We start from the raw sequence: 11,654 nt of genomic DNA on the forward strand, positions 1-11,654 counted from the left end.
CACAGATGAGGGTTGGAAGAGGACGAAGACATTGTGAATAGATGAAGTAATTCCTGCAAAGACTGGGCTGGGGTAATGAGTGTCTAATCCACTTCTGGCTGTCGACCTGGTGCCATTTGACTGGGAGTCTCTGAGATGGTGAGATGGTGTGTCTGGTCACTCACTGCCTGTGAGACTTCGAGAGTATCTGCGACCTGTCTGAGCCTCTGAGGATAATAGAGAAGCTAGCAACTCAGGCAAAGCATGAGTGCGTCAGCATCCAGGAACAAGGAAGAAATGTAATTGGAATTTAGGAACTAATTAGAACTGAGTCCAAAGCAGGCATGTTAAGACAGTCACTTGGGGGTGGGGAGAGTGGGGTGGGGGGAGAGGGTGGGGAGGGGGGTGGAGGGAACAGTTGAGTTGAGCTCAGCATTTAATGAGGTGGTGTTTTCTGGAAGGCATCTGAGGGGGGATAAAAAGATAATTCTGGGACTGGAGAGTTAGTACAGGGATTACGGCACTTCCCTTGTATTTAGAGGCGTTACGGCGCTTGCCTTGCATGCACCCAGCCAGACTCAATCCCTGGCTCCACCAGGAGTGGTCCCTGAGCCCAGAGTCAAGAATAAGCCCTGAGAACACCAGATGTTCTCAAACGCCATCCACCCCGCCACCCCGCCCTGCATAAAAGAAAAAAACAAATAAACACGAAATCCTTCAGGCAGATAGGACCAGCATTTAAGAGAAAGATGGGGCAGATGACAGAAATGTGATGACAGGGCCGCGAGATAGTACAGGCACTCCATATGGTCTCCCAAGCCTGCCAGGAGTGACCCCTGAGTGCAGAGCCAAGAGTGAGCCCTAAGCACAGCTGGGTGTGGTCCCCAAACAAAACAATAAAATAAATGTGAGATGCTGCAGCCCACCCGGGCAGTCAAGGAGAAAGGCCAAGGGTGGCCTGAGGGAGGAGATGGGCAGGCGGAGGAGAACAGATTTGATTAAAATTCCTCCTACTTCGAGGCTGGGGTTGGGGAAAAGGGGCATTTCAGGGTATCTGAGGATCTATGGAGTGGGCCTTACAAACTGTTGATGTTTCAGCCCCCCGAGCCCCCTGATTCAACGTACAGAGGGTAGAAGTGCTCAGCATCATGGCACCATAGAGGTAGCTCTGGTCCAGCCAGCTGCAGCCCTCTCTGTTTTACACACACGCACATACTTGGGCTGCCTGCAGAGAGCAGAGGGCTCCCGACTGGATCTAATGCTGGCATGAGAAGTCAAGGGCTCAAGCTGGAAATGATGGTCTGCTTTGGGGGACAGTGGGGTTTGCATTGCCTGGGAAAAGACACTCAGTTTCCGACACTCCGTTTCCTAATAGAGTCAAAGCATTTGCCAAAGCCCCGAACAGCCATTTCCCTGGTGTTCTTTTCTTTCTTTTTTTTTCTGCTTTTTTTTGGGGGGTCACACCCAGCGATGCTCAGGGGTTACTCCTGGCTCTGCACTCAGGAATTACTCCTGGCGGTGCTCGGGGGACCTTATGGGATGCTGGGAATTGAACCCAGGTCGGCTGCATGCAAGGCAAACGCCCTCTCCACTGTGCTATTGCTCTAACCCCTCTCTGGTATTCTTTGCCATTAACCCTTGAGCTATTAAAGTTAATAGATGGACTCTGACTAGACTTGGAGTTTGGGGGCGCATTTTTACCCTGGGGTTGCAGTTCGCCCAGGATCTGTGGGTGATGTGTGTGAAGGTGGGGTCCTGATACCACAGCCTGCCTCAGCTGTCCCAGGCTGGGGTTAGGGAAGGAACCTCAGGAGGGAAATGGATTTTCCCAAGATGCTGCAGCAATTTCTGCCGCACTGTGGGGGTTGCAGGAAGAACGGGGGGAGGGGTGGGGAGTGGCCGGGTCAGGCTGGAGGTGGGGCTCTGGTATGCCTTTTGACCTTGACTCCTGGGATTGCCACAGGGTATGTGCGCTAGAACTGCATATACCCTGAATACACAAGTGCCATTCTAGGATGAAACCCAATCACGAACAACTTCGTCCTTGTGTATCTCACTGTGATTCTATTAAAAAATATTTTAAAAGAGCATAAAAAAATAAACACATTAATGACATTTATACGTTTCATTCTATCTATTTATATGTTAGTTTTTTTTTTCTGTTTTGTTGTTGTTGTGTTTATGTTGGGGCCACGCCCAGAGGTACTGAAGACTTACTGCTAGCTCTTCACTCTTAGCTCTGCATTCACTCCTGGTGAAGTTCAGGTGGTGCTGGGAATAGAACCTGGGTCAGTCACTGTCTAGACTTGGAGTTTTGGGGTGCTTTTTGCCCTGGGGCAAGCACCTTACTCGCAGTACTATCTCTCACACCCCTATATTCGTTTTTCTTTGCTACTTTTGTTTGTGTTTGGGCCCATGTCCAGTGGTGCTCACGCCTTACTCTTGGCTCTTACCTGGAAGATCTGGCTGACCTGAAAGCACTCCTGGCAGTGCTTGGGGGAACTGTAAGCAGTGCCGGGGATGGAACACAGGTCAGCGGCATATATGCAAGATAGGCATCTTACCACGGTCCTATCTCTCTTACCCTATCCTATCTATCTTCTCTGTAATTTTTATGCTCCTAGAGGACCAGTAGCATCAGAACCGCTTCTGCTTCCTTTCTGCTCTTGTTAACCCTTCAGGGGAGACACGATGGGTTCCCAATGGGCACCTGATGTCAGATGTGTGGAGTCCAGGGAGGTCTTATCCTCCAGTTCCACCGCCCACAAAGGCCCCAGTTTTGATCTAAGGTGATTATAGAAGAGTATAAACGTCTGGAACAATAGTACAGCAGGTAGGGCGCTTGCCTTGCACATGGCCCATCCAGGTTTGATCCCCGACATCCGATGTGGTCCCTCAAGCCCTCCAGGAGTGATCCCTGAGAGTAGAACCAGGAGAAAGCCCTGAACACTGCTGGGTATGGCCCCCAAACAAAACAAAACAAAAACAACCACCCGAAAAATCATAAAACATGTTTCTTGCTATCTAATGTGTAATTCCCCACCCTGACCCCAAGGGAGACTCAACCAGGCTTTTAGTTCAGTAAGAGGGCTGAAGAATGTGGTGCTGCCCAGGCCCTGTGGTCCTCAGGATGATACAGGCCACCATAAGGTCCTTGGGGGCTGCCCAGTGATGCTTGGGAGACCGTGTGGTGCCAGGGATTAAAGCAGGGTCAACTACATGCCAGTCACACTCCACCCCTCCTTGTGCTCTCCAGAGGGCCTCTTAGGATTTTATTCTTTTTGTTTGTTTGTTTGTTTGCTTTTTGGCTTTTGTTTTTGTTTTTTGCTTTTTGGGTCACACCTGGCGATGCACAGGGGTTACTCCTGGCTCATGCACTCAGGAATCACTCTTGGTGGTGCTCAGGGGACCATATGGGATGCCGGGAATTGAACCCGGGTTGGCCGCATGCAAGGCAAACGCCCTACCCACTGTGCTATCACTCCAGCCCCAGGATTTTATTCTTGTACATGCTAAGGAGAAAGTGAGACTTTTTCTGGCTCTCCAGAAATAACCATCTCACCATTTTAAAGTAGTTCCTCCTGGTCTCTGGGTTTTTCTAAGTAGATCATGTATTTTAATTTCTTGTCTTGGGTAGCTGAGAAGTCAGCTGTCCTGGGAGGTTGGTAGCTGTCAGACGGGCCCAGCATGAGCCCCCACTTTTGCCCTTCCTCCCTCCCCCCTCCCCCTTCCCCCAGTTTGTCTTTGTCTCAATTCATCACTGTATCACTGTATCACTGACATCCTGTTGGTCATCGATTGCCTCGAGCAGGCACCAGTAACGTCTCTTTCGCCCCAGCCCTGAGATTTTAGAAAGTGCCAGGCTCTTTCAGAGTCAGGAGTATGAGACCCATCATTGTTACTGGCTTTTGGCATATTGAATACGCCACGGGGAGTTTGCCAGACTCTGCCATGAGGGCAGGATACTTTCGGTAGCCTGCCAGGTTCTCCAGAGTAAGAACTAGATAATAAGATGTAGTGGCCGCGCGCTTCTGGGAGTGGGGTTTTATAGTCTCTTGGTCTTGGCTGTTGATGGGATTACACGGCACCGGGGCAGTTGGTGAATGTAATGCTTACATACTGTAAGATCTGGGTGGAGGAGGCCCAGTCCCGATCTGAGCAGGCTTGGAGATCTAAGCCCCGGGTCCCGCACACCAGGGGTCCTCTGCCAGTTCCTTCATGCGTGAGGCTCATCCGAACGTATGTACAGTGGTCTTAAGCATGGCTGTGGCTGCAACCGGAGGTCTTCAGCTGCCGGGGCTCTGCTTGGGGCTGGGAGGGAAACTCAACCCGCCCTCCTCCAAAGGGCCCCGGTGAGGACAGCCAGGCGCGGAAGCAGGAGACTCTGTGCTGTTCTCTTCTGGGAGCTGGGTTTTATAGCCTTGCAAGCAGCTGACCCAGGTTCGCAGCTGACCCAGGTTCAATTCCCAGCATCCCATATGGTCCCTGGAGCACTGCCAGGAGTAATTCCTGAGTGTAGAGTCAGGAAGAACCCCTGAGCATCTCTGGATATGACCCAATAAGAAAAAAAAAGTGAAGAGATCTAAAACAGTAGTCATACTATGTGCCGTAACTTTTTAAAGAACGATTCAGCAGCAAAGCCACTCAGACCTATCACCTGTGTGAGATAAGGAGGTGGGACTACTTGTAACTATATCTCATGGTGATTCAATAAAATAAAAAAATTAAATTCAATTTTAAAAAAAAGGAGGCGGGATCTCCAGCCACACCCCCAGGTCCCCCTCATATTACCTAAAATTCTGTCTGAAATTAGTATCCTCTGCTCATGCACTTGTGCCCTGGTTTTGGTTTTGGTTTGGGGCACACTCAGCTGTGTCACCGGAATATTCTTAGCCTGTGGGATGACAAATCTGTAGCACTATAGCACTGTCCTCCCGCTGTTCATCAATTTTCTCGAGTGGGCACCAGTAACCTCTCCATTGTGAGACTTGTTACTGTTTTTGGAATATCGCACAGCGGGTAGGGCGTTCGCCTTACAAGCGGCCAACATGGCCGACCCGAGTTCGATTCCTCCGCCCCTCTCCGAGAGCCCGGCAAGCTACCCAGAGTATTCGATATGCCAGACACAGTAACAACAAAGTCTCCAATGGAGACGTTACTGGGCCCGCTCGAGCAAATCGACGATCAACGGTAGGGCCTTTACCTTTACCTTACCAAATATGTCACAGTTAGCTTGCCAGGCTTTGAACTTTGGGCGCAATACTCTCGGTAGCTTGCCAGGCTCTTTGAGAGGGGCAGAGGAATTGAACCGGTGTCGGCTTGGGTCGACTTCTTGCAAGGCAAGCGCCCTACCTGCTGTGCTATCACTCCAGCTCATGGCAAATCTATTCATTGAAATTTCCCAAGGCCTGAATTTGTTTGTTTGTTTGTTTGTTTGTTTTTTAATCTAAGGACTTTGTGTGGCTTGAAATATTCAGTTTCCTCTTTTTGTCACTGTTTTATGGCCACACCTGGTAATACTCAGGGGTTGCTCCTGGCTCTGTGCTCAGGAATTATTCCTAGTAGTGCTTGTGAAAACCTATGGGGTGCCAGGGACTGAGCCCGGGGTTAGCCTCAGCAAGCCAAGCGCCCTGCCCCTCTGTTTCTTCAGTGACAAGGACTATAGGGCAGCAGGGGGCTCTCAGCAGAGAGAGGCAACAAAGCCTATAGGACTTGGCCTCAAGATCTGGCCCTGGGGCTGGAGCGATAGCACAGCCGGTAGGGCTGAGCGATAGCAAGCGGCCAGTCCAGGTTCGATTCCCAGCATCCCATATGGTCCCCTGAGCACCACCAGGAGTAATTCCTGAGTGCAGAGCCAGGAGTAACTTCTGTGCGTCTCCGGGTGGGACCCAAAAAGCAAAAAAAAAAAAAAAAAAAATCTGGCGCTGCCACCAGTCACCCTGTGTCCTGTAGTTCTGAGCCCAGTTTCCTGCTCCTCACTCACACAATTCTGGGCTCCAAAGAGCTTATGGGGAGAGGGGGAGAGAAGAGAGATAGTACAGTGGGTAGGGCGCTTGCCTTGCATTTGGCTGACCCAGGTTCAAGTCCTGGCATCCCTTATGGTCCCCCCATCCCTCTAGGAGTGATCCCTGAGCTCAGAGCCATGAATAAACCATGAGCCCCACTGGATGTGACCCCTCCAAAACATAAAACAACAACAACAACAAAGCACAAAAAAAGGAAAATTCCAGGGCCAGATCAATAGTATACTGGTTAGAATGCTTGCCTTGCACTCAACAGAACCCAGGTTATTTTTTTTTTTTACTGTTACACTTATTATTTATAGCAGGCATGATGTGTCCTAAACACTGATGAGAACTTATAAAAATTTGTTTTTTCTTATATATATATATTTTTTATTTAATCATTTTTTTTATTAGTGAAACACCATGAAGTACATTTATAGACTTATAAATTTTTGTGCTTGGGTTTCAGTTATACAATGATCAAGTACCCATCCTTCCACCAGTGCCCATCCTCCCCCACCACGGGTTCTAGCATCCCTCCCACCCCACCCCATCCCCCCGTCCCACCCTGCCGCTGTGGCAGGGCATTCCCCCTTGTTCTCTCTCTCTTCTTTTGGGTACTGTGTTTTGCCAGAGAGGCACTGAGTGGCAATCATGTTTTGTCTATAGACTACTTTTAGCATGAACAGAACCCAGGTTTGATCCCCAGCACCCTATCTGGTCCAGAGTGAACCCTGAGTGCAGAACCAGGGGTAAGCTCTGAACACCACTGGACGTGACCCCCAAACCAAATTTGGCACCAAAAAGGGGGAGGGGAAGGGGAGGGAAAAGACGTCCCAAAAGAGATGGAAATCTTGGTGGTGGTGGTGGTGAGGGGGTGCCGGAGAGCCCTGCAAGAGGTCCCTCAGCTGTCCCCACACACCCCTGCAGCTGTGGGATGACCCACTGGCACCTGTCGAGTGCCCTTGGCCCATAATCCCCCCGCCCCCCGCCTCCGCCTTATCTCTCCGCTCAACCATTTCCCCCCAAAGATCAGAGTCCTTGGATAGCCAAGTTCCTGACACTGCAGCACTGTAGCACCGTCTTGTAGCACTGTCCTCCCATTGTTCATCGATTTGCTCTAGCAGGCACCAGTAACGTCTCCTTTGTGAGACTTGTCGTTACTGTGTTTGGCATATGGAACACGCCACGGGGAGCTTGCCAGGCTTTGCAGTGCGGGCGAGATACTCTCCGTAGCTTACTGGGCTCTCCGAGAGGGGCGGAAAAATCGAACCCCGGTTGGCCGGGCCGGCCGTGTGCAAGACAAATGCCCTACCCACTGGGCTATTGCTCCAGCCTGAGTCCTGACACAGGACGGGGAATAGCAAAGCAGGTGAAATTGGGGTGCTATTCACCAGGGTGCTGGCTGCGTTCCAGCCCCAACCCCAAGAGGGAAAGCAGAGCTTGGGAACTTCCTTCCAGTACTGTGGTGTCCTGACCCCGAAGCTGGGCTGGGCGGGAAAGGGGGGAGGGGGGCAGGGGAGGGGTGTGTCCCCCCTCTGCCTCTGCCCTGTGAAGAGGCTTCCCGGAGCTGCTTTGTGGCGAATCCTGCCAGACAGGTCCTGCAGCAGCTGGGGGCCGGTTGCAGAGAACAAGGGGAATGAGACAAAGGAACACAGAGGGGCAGGCCAAGCTATAGGGTCCCCTGAGCAGCCAGGAGTGGCCTCATGGGCCATTTATTCAACACAATTCAGTTCTGCCACCGGCTGACAGGGTTTAAGTTGACGGAGACAAGAAAATACAATGAAGACCAGAGGCACCATTAGCAGACACCTCCAAAGGACAAAGTTGTGATAGTTTCCTATTCTATTTTTGCCTGTAGGGTTGGAGCGATAGCACAGTGTGTAGGGCGTTTGCCTTGCACGTGGCTGACCTGGGCTCAATTCCTCTGTCCCTCTCGGAGAGCCCGCCAAGCTACCTAGAGTATCCTGCCTGCACAGCAGAACCTGGCAAGCTCCCTGTGACGTGTTCGATATGGCAAAAACGGTAACAAGTCTCACAATGGAGACGTTCCTGGTGCCCACTCGAACAAATCAATGAACAACAGGAGGACAGTGCTACAGTGCATTTTTGCCTGTATTGTCCTAAAAAAGACTCCAAACAGGTTTTTTATTTTCCCCTGTCTTTTTTTTTTTTTTTTTGCCACACCCGGTGGTTCTCAAGGCTCAAGGTTCTCAAGGTTCTCCTGGCTCTGCATTCAGGGATCATTCCTGGTGGGCTCAGGGGATCATATGGGGTGTGGGGGATTGAACCTGGGCTGGTGGCTTGCAAGGCAAGCACCCTACCCACTGTACTATGGTCTCAGCCCGAGACCCTAAACAGTATTATTCTATGTTTGCTTGATTAATTTTTACCGTGACAGGTATTTGTCATCTATTCTATTCTTTCCTGTGTTGTTATTCTTTCCCAAGTGCATTTTTGCAATCCCTTTGTGCTGATACCCCATCTATCTTACTTAAGGACCTATCCCATTCTAAGGGTCTTTGTTGGGGGAGGGATTCCCACACTACCTGATGCAAGATGTGGTAAGACCACTTCGCAGGTCAGGCTTTTGTACAAAGGATTCTGGGTCCCAGCTCCCACCCCCACCTTCTTTCCATCCCTTTATCTCTTGAGAACTGAAAAATATTGTACAGCCTGGGGTTTACACAGAGCCATAAGGGAGGCCCAATTTGTTTATGGCCAAGTTGGACTCCAAAATAGGAAATAACTGGTTCGACCTTGCCAAACCTCAAGTCTATTTTTTAAATTTACTAAATGACCCAAGGGAGCCCAAGCTGGGCATTTATTTGTCTTGTTCAAGATCAGTGAAGCTATTTGATGTGGACTTGTCCCTGTATCTCTTGCTCTAAATTTTATTCTTTCAAAAGGTAGGTCTTTGAGAACAGCACAGTTTCCTGCCCCCGCACCTGGCTGTCCTCACTGGGGCCCCTTGGAGGGGAGCAGGTTGAGTTTCCCTCCCCGCCCCAAGCAGAGCCCCGGCAGCCGAAGACCTCCAGAACCAGCCACCACCATGCTGAGACCACTCTCCACACGCGTGAGGGTACCGGCAGAGGAACAAAGGCATGCGGGTCCCGGGGCTGAGATCTTCAAGCCTGCTCAGATTGGAGCTGAGCGTCCTCCACCCAGACCCTCCAAATTCCAGTAGACAGGGGTCACACCCACCAACTGGCCCCCTTGCACCGTGTAATCCCATCAATCGGCCAAGACTCAGAGACTATAAAACCCAGCTCCCCGAAGCGTGCGGCCGCAAATGCTGCCGCGTGACATCTTATTATCTCATTCCTACTTTGGGCAAACTGACAGGGTACCAAATGTAACCTGCCCACACGGCAGAGGCTGGCAAACTCCCCGTGGCGTACCCAATATGCCAAACACCAGTAACATTGATGGGTCTCATTCTCTTAACCCTGAAAGAGCCTTGAATATGGCACTTTTTAAAAAATCTCAGGGCTGGGACGAAGAAGACATTACTGGGGCCTGCTCGAGGCAATCGATGAACAACAGGATGGTCATGATCGTCGTGATCAAAAGGTAGTTTCTACAGTTCAAAATTTTTTCAAGTTTTGAAGGGAAAGAAAGATTGAAATCTCGGAAAGAAGATTCTCCTCCCCTTGTTTCTAGAACCCCCGGGTTCTCCTCTCAGAGCCAGCTCATCTTAGCAACAGCACTGGAACTTTCCAGAGATGTTTGCATGTGTGTGTGCGTGCATGTGTGTGTGTGTGTGTGTGTGTGTGTGTGTGTGTGTGTGTGTGTGTGTGATATTTCTAGGCACAGGCTGCCCAGTGGGAGAGAAAGACCATGGATGTGGGTTTCAGAACTCCACACCTACTGTTATGTGTCCTTGAGTAGGTCACCTCCCCTCTCTGGGCTGCAGGATTTAAGGCTCAGGAGGACTTTGTTTCTCGCTAGACCTGAAATTCTAGGATAGGAGAATAGGGATGTAGGCAATGGAATTCAAAGCCCTGTTTCATCACTTACTTACTGGTAAAGAAACCAGTTGGGCCAGTCACTTGGTTGATCTGGGATTCAACACACTAGTGATAGCCCTGTTAGAGAGTGGAAAAGCCAGAACAGAAAAATTCACACAACTAGTTTGGCACAGTGTTGGACAAAAATCAGAGGTGCACTAATACTGCTTGGGCACAGTGAGGGTCTTTACATATTATTAAGAACCAATACATCAGGCTCGAGAGAGTAAATCAGGTAGGACACTTGCCTTGCATGAAGCCAACCCATGTTCGATTGCATCTCTGGAGTCCTGCCAAGAGTGACCCCTGAACACAGAGCCAGGAGTAAGTGCTGAGCACAGCCAGGTATGGCACCCCCAAAAAACCAGACAAATAAATTAATAAAATGTATCTGTCAAGGAGAAAGTTTGGAGATGGGAGGGAACATGGAGTCATTTGTAGAGGGATGGGGGTGACTGGTTGAGGGAATTGGAGGTGGGACCATTGTATACTTGGATCCCTATTTTAAGCATTATGGAAATCAAGGTGTCTACATTTTTTAAGGTCAAGGACAAAATTAAATGGGTAAATAAGATGGGAAAAGAAGGTATCGGGGTCTATGGATGAAGATGGCAAAGAGTTTGGAAACAGTTTGGGCAGTCAATCAAAAGCTTTCATGACAAAGGATGGGATGTAAGTGCTCAGGAGAGCGTGATCAATCAGAACAGTTACTGGGCGTTCAGATTTTGATTAGCTATGGATTTATTTAATTTATTATTATGAACTATTGATAAGTAGCACTTTAGCACTGTCCTCCCGTTGTTCATGATTTGCTCAAGTGGGCACCAGGAACGTCTCCATTGTGAGACTTGTTGTTACTGTTTTTGGCATATCAGATACGTCACGGGTAGCTTACCAGGCTTTGCTGTGCAGGCGAGATACTCTCAGTAGCTTGTACGGCTCTTTGAGAGGGGCGGAGGAATCGAACCCAGGTCGGCTGCATGCAAGGCAAACGCCCTACCCGCTGTGCTATCGCTCCAGCCCATTATAAAGTAAAGCATCATATTCTTACAATGCCCAGTGGTACAAGCTGTGTTGTTTCTTCTTTCAATTTCTTTTTCCTTGTGACTTTTGGACTCTTCGGCTCTACAATTTCCATTACGGTCTTATAATAGTTTCGGTTCTTTGGAACTGGTGATAGTACAGCAGGTAAGGCACTTGCCTTGCATACCCCATCCCTAGAAACCACAAATAATCCCCTGAGCCCCACCAGGGGTGATCCCTGAACAAAGATCTAGGAATAAGCCCTGAGCACTTCTGGGTGTGGCCCCCAAATGAAACTAAAAGACGAGTCCAACTTGCCTGGAGTGCTTCATGCCTCTGAGCAACACCTTTCCAGGTACTTTGATCACTTGAGTGTCTTTATAATTCCTATTTATCTATTAACTTGGGCTGGAGCGATAGCACAGCGGTAGGGCGTTTGCCTTGCATGCAGCCAACATGGCCGACCCGAGTTCGATTCCTCCGCCCCTCTCGGAGAGCCCGGCAAGCTACCGAGAGTATCTCACCCACATGGCAAAGCCTGGCAAGCTCCCTGTGACGTATGGCAAAAACAGTAACAACAAGTCTCACAATGGAGACGTTACTGGTGCCCACTCGAGCAAATCTATGAACAACGGGA

This window comes from Sorex fumeus, unplaced genomic scaffold (assembly GCF_029834395.1).
Source record: "Sorex fumeus unplaced genomic scaffold, SorFum_2.1 ptg000094l, whole genome shotgun sequence".
Classification (NCBI taxonomy): domain Eukaryota; kingdom Metazoa; phylum Chordata; class Mammalia; order Eulipotyphla; family Soricidae; genus Sorex; species Sorex fumeus.